Source organism: Varanus komodoensis, unplaced genomic scaffold (genome assembly GCF_004798865.1).
Source record: "Varanus komodoensis strain SLA01 unplaced genomic scaffold, ASM479886v1 scaffold29_1, whole genome shotgun sequence".
Lineage (NCBI taxonomy): Eukaryota > Metazoa > Chordata > Lepidosauria > Squamata > Varanidae > Varanus > Varanus komodoensis.
The window spans coordinates 10,754,490-10,767,606 of NW_025335759.1; positions in this window are offsets into that span (position 1 = coordinate 10,754,490).

Sequence of the window (13,117 nt, forward strand, 5' to 3'; positions counted from 1 at the left end):
TTTCTGCGCAGCTCATCATTTCTGCCCATTCTAAACACGTTCCAACCATCAGAATCGTGCCAGGACACCTCGTTTTCCTAACCCTAACCCTACCCTGGTGCACACCCCTAACCCTAATATAGGGCTATAGTTCCATTGATAATAATGCGATTTTGAAAAAGCCTTCCCTGAGTAGCTTTTTCTGCGCAGCTCATCATTTCTGCCCATTCTAAACATGTTCCAACCCTCAGAATCGTGCCAGGACACCTCGTTTTCCTAACCCTAACCCTACCCTGGTGCACACTCCTAACCCTAATAGGGGGTGAAAGTTCCACTGAAAAAGGGCGATTTTGAAAAAGCCTTCCTTGAGTGGCTTTTCCTGCACTGCTCATCCTTTTTGCCCTTTCCGAACACATTCGAACCATCAAAGTCATGCCAGGACACCTTGTTTTATTAACCCTAACTCAGTGATGGCGAACCTTTTAGAAACCGAGTGCCCAAATTGCAACCCAAAACCCACTTACTTATCGCAAAGTGCCAACACTGAAATAAAACCTGAAAACGGTCAGTGCAAGCAAATATATACATGCCCCTGGCAGCACACTAAGCGGCCATGCCAAAGCCCGGATGAGTCGCCCCTTGTCACGTCATCGCCTGGCTCCACGACTCCCTTCCGAGCATGCGCATGGCCCCTGTGTGCACTGTTGTCCGATGCTCGGCTGCGTGGGCGATGCCGGGGTGACCCGGCTCATGCGCCATAGGTTCGCCACCACTGCTCGAAGCCGTCAGTAGCACAAGGCCAGCGCAGAGTAAATGCTTCACGTTGAGAAGCCCGTGGTGCATATTATCGCCCCTTCGCTGCAGAGGCTGTGTCCAAGAGAGAGCAGTTCACAACAGCCCTGCAAGGTAGCGCAGGGCCATCATTCATCTTTATTCCACTCTTATAAACATCTCATAGCTGTGCAGCCACTTTTTTGTACAACTGCCAGAGTTCTTAGATAGTGTTTAAAATGCTTTGGTGGAAGTTGTGCGCATGCACACCCTTTCTTTGCCTCTTTCTTGTTTTGATTTTCAGCACAATTTCTCTACCAAAAACAACAGGGATTAATCTTGTTAAACTGCAGCCTCTGTTTCTGTCTCTCCACTTAACCAGCTTTCAGCTAAATACTTTGCTTTGCTGCTTTGCAACATTTCTACCAGAGCTGCTGCTGCTGTTTAATTCAGGAGCACCATAGCAGGTATTTTGTTTGATCTGGCTTTTTTTTTTTTAGGTGCTATTTCCATTTTATTTATTTATTTATTTATGGATTTATATCCTGCCTTTTTCCTACAAAGGGCTCAAGGCAGCTTACATCATTCTCCTGCTCCACCTTATCCCCACCACAACAGCCCTGTGAGGTTGGTTGGGCTGAGAGTCTGACTGGCCCAAAGTCCCCCAGTTGGCTCCATGGCTGAGCGGGGACTCGAACCCGGATCGCCTGAATCCCAGTCCCTTGCTCTTAACCACTACGCCACACTGGCTCTCCATATTTTGGTAGTGTTTTTTGATGGGGAATGCAGGCACTCTGTGGCCTATCTTATTTCTGGAGGTGGTTGTAAGTTTTAGCACAGTAAACATTAGTTTGACTTTTAAAGGTATTTTTGGACTAAAATTTATCTATGAGTTCTGTGTTGTGTAAAGTAGGTGGCATTACTAAAAAAAAAGGGGGGGTGAGGGGTAAACCAGGCTGCCATGGTTTCTTTGGCACTGAAAAGTCCTTGAGCAAAATTCACTGGATATTATTTTCACTACCTTGATTAATTTTGGCTTTGTTTTACTTGGGAAAGCAAGAGAACTCTGCTTTCGTCCCAGATATCTGAACTACCTCTGGGACCTCTGGTGTGTGCTGTTAGACAGAATAGCGGTGTCGGTATTCATGTTTCTGCTCATGATGGTTAAGAATTAAAAATAATTCTTTACGGTGATTATCTTTTAATGCTTACCTCGAAGCTCCAGCTGCCGGATCTGGCTTTGAAGCTCAATCCTTGAAGCTCAGAATGACTCTGAAGCTCAAACCCGAGATCAGTATTTCCTCAAAATTTGTTTGGCTGTTCAGTTAACTGGCTAAAGGCTGAACTGCTCCTGCATGGAGAGCTTGTCTCCTTCCCAAGGAGGTATCTCAAACGACCAAACTAATTTTGAATAAGTTTAGGAATGTGATGTAGGAAGGTGGGTATCTTTAAAGAAAGATGAGTTCAGGGGCAATGCCCTCGATTAAGATTATATCATAGATTGCTCATGTTACTCCTGAGATTCCTCGATCTATACCTGGCTGATATTTTGGCAGCTCAGTATAGCTCTGTTTTGCGATGCCACCTGTGTCCGCCACTCATGCACAAGTTCCATGTGCCACCCCCTCACACCACCCACAGAGGCCTCTGTCTTTCTCCAGCACTGCTCCTAAACCATGGAAGGCTCTCCCTGGTGATTGCTTCCCCTTGGCACTTACAAATCTTGTTAATTTAGCTTTACGAACACCAGCGTTTGACTTTATCAAATCTTCCTTGATGCCTTTTCTAACTCTAAGCTTTTCTTGTTTTAGACAGAGGGGGAGGCGACCGCATCTCCTGCAGAATGCAGAGCGGCACATTTAAGCCTGCTTTTTGCGAAGCTTGCCGGACGAGCAGGGGCTTGCTCAGCCTATGGCCACCAAAAACAGAAGCCCCAGAATTTCCTTCCAGCCCTTCCACTCACCCCGTGGCCGAGGCCAGCATGACCACAGAGCTTCATGTTTCGGTGGACAGTCCTGAGACGCTGCAAAGCTGCAAAGCTGAAGCCCAGATGCTTTTGGGAGGTGGAAGCCTAGGAGGTTTATGTCATCCCGTCCACCCCGGCTCCTGTCATTCATTAACTGGGACACTGGGCTAGGTGACATGTACAGTGGTACGGCGTGCCCCACCTCCTGGGTTCACAGCCTCCGTGGGCAAAGCCCTGTAGCAGAAAGAGGAGGGAAACAAGGAGACACCGTTTTCTAAAGGAAGAAAGGCCACATTGATGGAGTATTTTTCCAGAGTGGGTTCTTTGGACAGCCTCTCCCCGCTCCCTGATTTATCCCAAGTTTGGAGCAGTCCCTGTTTTTATTTATTATATTTATATCCCACCTTGTTTCCTTTCAAGGAAGTCAAGGCGGCTTACACAATTCTCCTCCTCACAATCTCACTGCAACAACCACCCTGTGAGGTAGGCTAGGCTTAGAGAGGTTGACTGACCAAAGTCACCCAATGGCCTTCGGTGCCAGGAATGCAGGTGTCCCAAATCCCACTCCAGTGCTCTAACCACTACACAACACTGCTTGTCCATGTTTTCCTACTGAAAGCTGTTGTGAAATGGGCTCCTCTTAGCACTGAACACTGTGGGTTCCATGGGGTGTTTTGTGTGTTGGCTCAGACTCTCGCTCCCCCCCCCCCCACCCGACCCATCTTGGTTCCATTCTCTTAGACAAGTTCCTTGTCTTTGCCACACCTCCAGGGCCGTCATGCTATGGGACTGCCTGGGCTGGTTTCTCAGATTCCTGAAAATACGCACAGCTCCGGAAGCTTGCCTGGCCTTGGTCTATGGAACAGAATCTCCCCAGGAAGGTTTCCTTTTTGAAACAAGAAGCCTTCATGATCTACAGGAACAGCCTCCTGAAATTAGAGGGCCCACTTTATGCTTAGCTGTTGCTTTCCCCGCAGCCACGAGGCACAATCCTACGAGGAGAGAAATGTGGACACCGCACATGCTGGGCAACCAGCACAGGGCAGGTCATTCCTCGTGTGACGAGTGCAGCTGGAGGGGCCTTCTGCAGACACCCCCTTTTACCAGCGGCACAAGCAGCCACACAACACCCTGAGAAATTGGCCACACGGGACGAAAGCACAGTCCAGGCGTCATTCAGGAAATCCCATTTATTACACCCCGCCGAGAGCCACGTACACCCACGACTGCATTGTTGAGCCCCCGCTGTCTAACGCCCCCTTTCCGGCTAGCTGCTATGCAGAGGTCACCCAAGTCTGCCCCCCGCCCCCCGATCTTTGCAAAATCTCCATCACTGCGGAGCTGGCGAAGGCTGAGGGGTGTCCATCCACTTCTTAAAGCCCTCGCTGTATTTCTGGAGCGCCTGGAGAATCGGGTCGAAGTACGGCTGCAGGAGTTGGCTGGTGCTCTTCACGCCTTGCCGGAACTTCTCGTGGGCACGGTAGGTGAATGGCTTGAGGGAAGCCTGGAATTCCTGCAGCTTCCGGCGGAGCTCCTCCGCGTACGGGGCCAGCTGGCTTCGCAGCTCGGCCAGCTTCTCCTTCAGCTTGGGGTTCAGCTCTCCGGCGCCGGTGGCGAGGGCCTGGCGCAGGGCCCCCGTGTACGCGTCCACCTTCTCCAGGACCGCCTTTGTGTAGGGCACCACGATGGAGTACAGCGTCTTGGTGACCTTGTCCGTGGCCGGGGTCACCTTCCTCTTCAAGCTCCGCAAGGCACCGAGGCTTTTCTCCACCACGCTCAAGGAGACCCCCACCACCAGCTCTTGGGCCTGCTTGACCTCCTTGGGTAGCTTCAGCTCCAGGTCGCACAAGCGCTGGCTGACCTCCGAGTAGCCTTCATGCAGCTGGTCTCTGTGGGAAAAGGGTGCAGAAATGCCCCACGAGTTTTGAGCCGAGTGCTCTTAAAATGAGGGCGCTGGACCCTACAGAGAATGCCAGGCAGTATTTGTGCATTTCAAAGCATTTTTCCTACCAGTTGGGAGGGCAAATAATGAGGAAAAGCAACCACAAGGGGACAGACAAGCAACCAAGGGCTTAAGCAGCCTGCCATCCATCTAGTACTACAATCCCCATTGCCCCCTGCTGGCTGGGGATGATGGAGCTAGGCTCCAACCCGTCTGGAGGGTGCCAGATTGAAGAACGGGTCTGGAAACACATGCACAGGTGTCTGTTGCATTGGCGGTGCGAAGGGAACAGCCCTGAATCTCATAAGAGCTGGCGCTCTGCAAAGCCACATAACGGATTCATGAGTCATTGGCCCCCTTGGGCAAGAGGGTGAATTGCTGGCCCGGGTCTGCAAAATGGCCAATGGTGGGGACAGAAAGGCCAGAGGTTAATGTGGCCCTGCACTGCGTTTTCCTCGCATGTGTCAGCCAGGTGACTCTGGACGCCCATGCACAGGGCACGAGACCAAGAGCCGATCCCTGAAGCTCCTCTCCAGCCCGGCTGGGGAAGGCTGAAGGCTCTATGCAGGTTCGGGTGAGTCTAAATGACCCATGGGATCCCATGTCTTTTAGCGCAAGCTGGTGGCTTTTCCAGGTTTGGATTTGCAGGCCAAGGCATCTGGAGTGTGCCGGGCTGGGCAGGTTGCCTTAGGACCCCTGGACCAGTAAGGACCCCTGGACATTGGCTAGCCGGTCAACTACAGGCCATAAAAGCAGCATGGATAAAGTGACGCTTCCTACAAGAGAGGAGCTCCATGACTGAATAGGGCCTGGAGCGGGGACCTCCCTAGTCCAACACCAGGACCCCTGCACCATGGCCGAACACGCCAAGGGCTCTTTTCCACAAACAAGGTTTCGGGGGCTCCCTTGTGGGGCCTGCAAGCCAATAGGACAGCAATGGGGGGTGGGGGGGGGGCTCCACTGCAGCCCAGAAGCTCTTGGCCTCAGGCATAATTTGCACAAAGAGGAGAACAGAAAGCGAAATTGCTTACAGCAGCGACTGGTAGATCTCCAGGCTTTGGATGTAGTCTATTTTTTCATTGACTGCTATGGTGATGTTCCTCAGGTATTCCTGGAGCTCCTGGTTTAACTGGGCCAGCTCAGGATATTGTTCTTCCTTGAGGACAAATGCCTGGTGTCCTGGAAATTCAAGGAGGGAAGAATGTTGGACACACCCTGCTCTGGACAAAAAGCCTTTGCTTTGTAAAATGGATGCCTTTCTCTGGGAGCTATGACAAAACCAACCAGAACCAGGTGGAAGTCGGCACTGGCTGAGTTCACCCCATCACCACCACCACTTATATGCCGTCCTATAGACCAAAGGCTCTCTGGGTGGCTTACAATCAAAACTGTAAACAGCCAACAGGTAAGCCAAGGTGCTTTATAAGCTGTGGGTTACCTGAACCCAGCCTGAGGGACAGAGAGGTTTTTTTTTTTTTTGTAAAGAAGTTTATTAAAAATTTTAAACTAATACTAAAGACATCAGTCATCAAATACATAGGACATACTGGGTCAGCCCCCTACTATATATCTTTCAACATTCTATAGTCATATTCAAATCCATTTATAACTTAAAAAATCTTTAACGCTAAGCCAAGTCCCGTTTCTCCAACCAATAATTTAAAAAAATCCCAAGTTTGATTGAAGTCAGTATTTTCTTTCTCCTTCAGTGATAAAGTCTATCCATTTCTGCATCACTGGTAAATTCAGTCTGACAGGGACAGAGAGGTTTTGAGGTTATGGGGTGGACATTTCCCTCAAAGGTCCTACCTCTAAATCGCCCTCTGAATTCACCACCTTGGCTCATCTCTGGATGCATCCACAGATGGACAGGACTGCTGGCAACACAGGGCCCCCTCCAACCCCCAAATTTGCACCCCCTTTTGAGTTTTGCCACAATCCCCCCAGGAACTGGGGCTTGCAGGGGAAGAGTCAGCGATGGGTATAATGGGGAGCAGTTCCCGTTGCGCTGGGGGCGGCCGAGTACCCCTCCGCCTCGCTAGCGGCCTGCTGCCGGCAGGGATGCGAACAGCTGCAACTGGCTTGTGGGAGAAATAACGGAAGCAGCCTGGAATGAAGAGCACAGCAGAGGGAGAGCGAACGGCAGGGCAGTGGGCTGAGGGCCTTGCGACCGGGCCAGGCTTTCCAGGACCAGGCAAAACCAGCCCAAGAGTTTTTGCTGCCTTTGGCAGAGCAGGAACCAGCCGTCCTGCCCACCCGCCTGCCCAGGGAAGTCCGTTGGCACATGCAGCTGAAAGTCCCGCAAGTGCGTCTCCCTGAGTCTTGCCCCAAAAGCGCAATAATTAAAAAAGGAAATAAATATTTGTTGTGGTTTATGGCACCCCAAATGTATTGCCTGTGGCAGCGGCCTCTTTGTGCTTTCTGGGAGGACGGCCTGGGGCCAGAATAAAAGATGCGTGTAGATTGGCCCCAGAAGAAAAAGGAGGTGGGGAGAGAGACCTCGGCCCCTTGGACAGGTTGTGCCTCGCCCTCAGTGGGCCAAAGCGGGGGCGCCCACTAGCCAGAAGGGGAGCCTGCGCTTTCCTTCCAGCCCGAGACCGAGACCGAGACCGAGACCGAGACCAGCCCTCCGCTCACCTGAGAAGACGGCCAAAGCCGACACGACCGCGAGGAACTTCATGGCGGCGCAGGGCAGGGTCCTGGCCGGGATGGAGGCAGGGGCTGTCTTGAGAGGTGAAAGCGGCGAGGGGCCATAAATGACCCCTTCCTCCCTTGAGGCCTGTTATTCATTAACAGATGGCTTCACCCCCCAGGTTATGGGGGGTTTCTTCCCCCGCTCCAGCAGGTATTGCTGCAATTCCCAGAGCCATTGCAACAGAAAGGAGGGAGCAGCGGCAGGATCTAAGCTTGCTCAATCAAAAGGAGGCTGCCGTGTGTCCATCAGTCCGTCTCCGGCCCCACGAGGATGACTGCATTCGCCGGCCTTGGCCTATCTGCACGGAACAATTGTGCTGGTGACTCCTCCGGCTTCCCGGATTCGGGAGACAGAGGAGGCGGCCTTGACAGCGGTCCGGTCCCTTTGAAGACGAGCACGAGGGAGAGATTTCTGCTGGCGTCACCCCTTATCGGCAGGGGGGAGGCCAGGTTGGTGGCACGCTTGGGATGCAACTCCGGGGCCGAGTGGCCGCAGCTCAAAGGGGCAGAACCAAATAGTCTGTGTCACCCCACTCTGATGCACGCACCGCAGGAGTGCACGGGTGTGCGAATAAGAGGCTGCAACAGCCGGAGACGACTTGATGGCAGCAACAACCACACACAGAGTAGCATTTTACCCAAGCGTGGCAATTTCTGCCTCACGCAGAGCACACACAATGCTCAAAACGATTTGTTGCCCAAATCATGGCCATGATTCTCTCTGTCTCTCTGTCTCTCTGTCTCTCTCTCTCTCTCTCTCTCTCTTCCTTCCTTCCTTCCTTCCTTCCTTCCTTCCTTCCTTCCTTCCTTCCCCGCCCCAGTGACCATGGAGTGGCCTACATTGCAGAAGACAGTCCTGTATTCGGACAGCTGTCAGCGGCTCAACCTTTCTCTGAAGGGATGCCCAGTCTGGGGCTGGTTTAAGAAATGTAAGACTGGAAAGGAGGTTGCTACCATGGAAACTTAGCAGCTGGACAGCGGGCAGCGGAGCGAGCGGGTCCCAGGCCCCCATTATGGCAAGATGCATCGCAGTTCTGTTTAAATTATTTTTTTCTAAGAGTGCGTCTGGCATGTGGGCTAACACACACCCTTTAATGCAGGTCTCCGTCCTCGTTTCTCCTCTTTCTTGGCAATGCATTTGCTCTTGTTCAGCTCTTGGTGAGCAGTTGTGTCCGCTTCCATTCGGTGTTGTTGCAACATTTCTCCTGGGGTGGCCGGGAGGCTGCAGAGCCTCATGCACAACATTTCCCGCAGCTTCTTTCTCGTTCTGCCCCCCCCCCCATCAGCTCTGATCCTCCTCTGTTCCCTTCCCCTTGCCTGGATTTTGAGTCCAGGGTTCCCTCCAGAGCCCAGCTGACGGAGCCCGCCTTTGAGCGGTGCTGTGTCTCCTTCCGGAGGAAAGCCGAGGAAAACAGAAGGAAAAGCATGGAACAAAACAGAAGCAGAGAAGAAAGCACTGCCTCTTCATCCAACAGGGTCAGGGCATACAAAGAGCTAATTTCTCAACAGGATAATTGCTTTACAAGGGCTTTCTGCTGCTCAGGGCTGCTAGGAAGCCAAGCTCCCCTCTGGTCTGATGCTGAGGCAGGAAATCGGGGGAAGTTTCAAGACAAGTGTTAATGATCTGCACCTATATACCTGCAAATCTGTGAAAAGCCACAACATTTTTAAGCATGCTTACCTGCAAAGGTGTGCATGCAATGCCCAGACTTTTCCTTTCCTTTTCACAACCTGAAAGTGTAGCCTGGCCTCGTACTTTTTTTGGCAGGGGCAGAACTGTTCGGTGTCAACCTAACGTGCAAGTGACCTGCTCCAACAAACACACGTATCCAGTTTTTAACACTTGATTGGGTTAAACTATTTTGTGGTCTCTGGACTGCATGCACACCACCAACACAAGCAGTAGCGCTTTAAAAACCCCTATAGCTGTCCATCACATACCCCTAAACGCATGTATATATATTCAACTCATCGATGTATTTAAAAAGGACTCGTGGCCTTCCAAATGCCCACTTCTTCTTCCACAACCACAACACTGCGGATGGATATGTGACCCTCTTGTTATGCAGATGTTAGATGCTGCGATATTCTCACACACGTGCTCACAGAGCAGCAGCTGCCTCTGAAAACAACGCTTTAGAAATGGACGGGGGCCTGCGTAGTTCCTTTCCTGGTTCCACTGAAAAATAAAACTAAAATGAGAAATATACCACTAGAGGACAGTGGAGACTAGACAGTACAATACAGTACAGCTTTTCCTGCCTTGATTACATCCCAACTGGGGAGATTTCAGGTGTGAGATCCTCTTTTCTTTTCAAAACTGGAACCCCTGGGGCCCAGTTGCTGGCAATATAGCGGTGTGGGGTAGAACGGCTGCAAGGAGCACAGCCCCACACTGGAGAGCCCCGAATTTGTGGCATGGGGCCAAGAGTGTTGGAGTGGGTCTCTGGAGATTCAGCTGCGAGTCCCACTCGGCCAAGAAGCTCACTTTCGCTCCAGCCACTCCCGCTTGGCCTAGCCTACCTCACAGGGTTGTTGTGAGGATAAAAAGGAGCTGTGTAAGCTGCCTTGGGTTGTTCACAAGGGGAAAAAAGGCAGGCTAGAAACGCAGAGCAATGATTCTTTCCTTTTTTATTTTATTTTTATTTATTGAAAGTTGTTCTATGCCATCTCATTACTAAAAGTATCTGGATGGCTTACAAAATGATAACATACGTGCACGCATGAACATGGATCTGCTTGCCACAGATCAAGGTTCTTACAGCCCGATTTTAGAGACTGTGGAAGAGCAGCGTTTTTAGTTAGTGGTATTAACCTTCCGAGAGTAAGACAACTCCCCTCTCTCCAACGAGCATCGCTTTGGAGACACGGTGCCTCGCAGGTGCTGCCAGAGGGGTGAATTCCTATGCCCAGGTTGCAAGCAGAGAAGCTGCGTATGGCTGACCGAGCCTTCCCTGTCTCCAGCCCTCCCTCGCTCTCTGCAGAGCGCTTCTTTCGTCTCTGACACCAATATGAAAATGCATTCTCTGGCTTGTGGGAGCAGCTGTGCACCCCCGGAAGCCTAAAACAGCACGCAGCTTTGAGCCAAGCGGTACCCAGAATGCCCCTCGTGAATCTCTGGGGCCATTGCAGTGGAGCTGCTACTGAGAGTAACTTGTGAGTTGCATCCACTACGTCCCCTGACTCCAGGATGGAGGCACACATGCCAGGGAGATGCACTGAAGGCCAAGCGTTTGCGCTCCATGCAAGAAGGACCACTCTGCCCAGTCCCAGTATAAAGGACCTTCCGAATGGCCGCTTGTCCCTCGCTGGCACCTGGGCAGCAGGCTTAAAGAGGTAGGCACACCTGTCACCTGGTTGCAGCCACGGAGACGTGAGATGCGCTATGCTTCAATTTCAAATATGGGCATTATTTTCTGATATTGCATCTCTGTCCATGAATATATGCAGATTTCATGCAGATAGGTGGCCTCTTTCATCCCATCTTTGAGCCAGCCATACTTGGCCACCATGGGCCCTGTAGTCCTTGCACAGTGAGTAGGGCTTTGGGCCCATCGGGCGTGGCTAAGCAGCGGCATTGTGGCTGGTGGACTTCTAAGGCTCTTCCAGGAGTGGCTGATGTTAGCTGTACATTTATAATCCTGGTTTAATGGGGTTGACGTAACCCGCATTATGATGGTGCAGGCAAAGCCTAATTTCCTTTGACCATAGGATAGGTGTGACCACAGCCATTCCAGAAAACCATTCCATAAGTGAGGTGGGAACACCTGTACCCACATCTGGAAACAGATGTTTGAAAAGGTCACTGCCTTGCAAATGAAGCGATGGAGCTTTAAATAGCAAAACCCTCAGACAGGCAAGGTCTGACTCCTCTACAAAAGCAGTTGTAAACTTTGGCCCACATGGAAATACTCAGAGCACGTCTTGTTTTTAGAAGTCCCAGTTCTGCTTCTGCAGAAACTTCCTTCCCCATCCTTCAGCCCTGCTCAGCTGAGCCTTCCTGTGGAGCGACTGTCTGGTTCACCCCATGCCATGAGATGCGAGGTTGCATCTGCCTTCAATGAGCCAGATGTTTGCTGGTTTGTCCTTTGTCCCTGCTTTGCTGAGTAGGGTTTTGCTCCTTGCCTGGTTTGTATCTGCAGTTAAGATAGGATAGATAGCCTGAAACCTGTTCCGAGATAAAGGCTAAAATCCCATCAGGAGCTTGGCATGATGACTCATTCCTTTTACTGACTTGTTTACCAGAATAACTTATCTCGATTAGGATATCCCCCAACCCAGCTCCCCAAATGTTTTAAATGTTTTCTCTCTCCGAGATAAAAACTATGGTAGAGATGTAGAGATCTGGAGCAGCAGCTGTTGCAAGAACCCAGCTGGCCAGATTTCATCTGGCCAGCCAAAATGGGATTTGTGGTCCTTTTGCCCCCGAAGGCTTAGATAGGACTCAGAAATAAGGCAAAACTGGGATTCACAAATCCAGGGCCAGCCAACTAGACCTGCCTTGCGCCTGGCGGTCAAATCAGGATTGGAGGACTGTGTGTGCACTTAACATGATTCCATAGCTTATGTAGATGAGAGGAACCGATCCTGCACAAACCACAGGGCTCCAGCTCTCCCCATTCCCTTCTTTTCCTTCCACACAGGCAGGGGAAAGAATGAGCTAGTTGTGTTTGACCCTGGCCCATTCCTGACTGGTTCTAGCATATAAAACAATGGTTCCGAATGCCTTTGCCAACCAAGACATTCACGATCCATGGTCTGGAGCTGGTGTGTTTAGCCATTGGGTAGCGCTTATTTTAAAACACTTGCTGTCCCTTGTTTGCATGGAACAACAAGGCTGGAACCAGGCCTAGCAAACCGGGTAAATTATGATTTAGGGTTCTATCTGGGCCAAACAGGGTTGCAAATAAACATGTGTGAAACCTAAACGGGATTCTCAGGGAGGGCGTAGATAGAGGGAAGCGACCCAACCCATGGATTCCTGTGGACTGGGCCACACAAATGGTAGTTTGGCCCCTAACTAGTTTGCGGCTAGTGCAAACGATGGATTGTTATTACATGTCCATCAATGGATTTCGCGCCACAGGAATGCCCTCTGAAGGGAATTCAGCTGAGCTCTGATGAGAAACAGCAATATTCTCCAGGCTGTTTCTCTACACGATTGCTAGGTTTTGCCTAACGCAGGACACAAAATGACATTTACGTAGTGTCTGTGCTTCTTCAAATGGCTCTTGGGTCATTTGCAAAAGTGGTTAATGCTTCTGCCTCATTTACTGATTTTAAACAGAGAGCAAGTGTAGCTGCATATACATACATAATACGTACGAGGCCTTGCTTCCGAAAACAAACACACCGGAGCTTCACCAGTGCTGATAACACCTGCATGGCTCTTGGCTCCTGCCTGCCTTTTCCTATTTCAGCAACTTCTGTTTGACATATTCAGCAGAGTGCCCTGAAAGCAGCACCTCCTCTGCCGCGTCTTTCCCCCCTCCTCTGTCCCCCAAACGGCACCCTGCTTTTGGCAGACTGGGGCCAGCAAACTGTGCCGTGGGCACATTCCCACGGGGCGCCAGCTTTCCCGATCCCTGCATCCGCCTGGGCTAACAGGGAGGTGTTTCTCCGCCTGCGCCATCGCTCGCTCACTTTCCGCCCGGCTCGGTCGCCGCTGTTTCTGACAGGCAGGACTGGCTGCCGCAGCGGATTGTGCCAAAGGCCTCGGGGCAGACAGCTGCCTCAGCACCAAAGCAGGGCAAGCGGCGACTTCT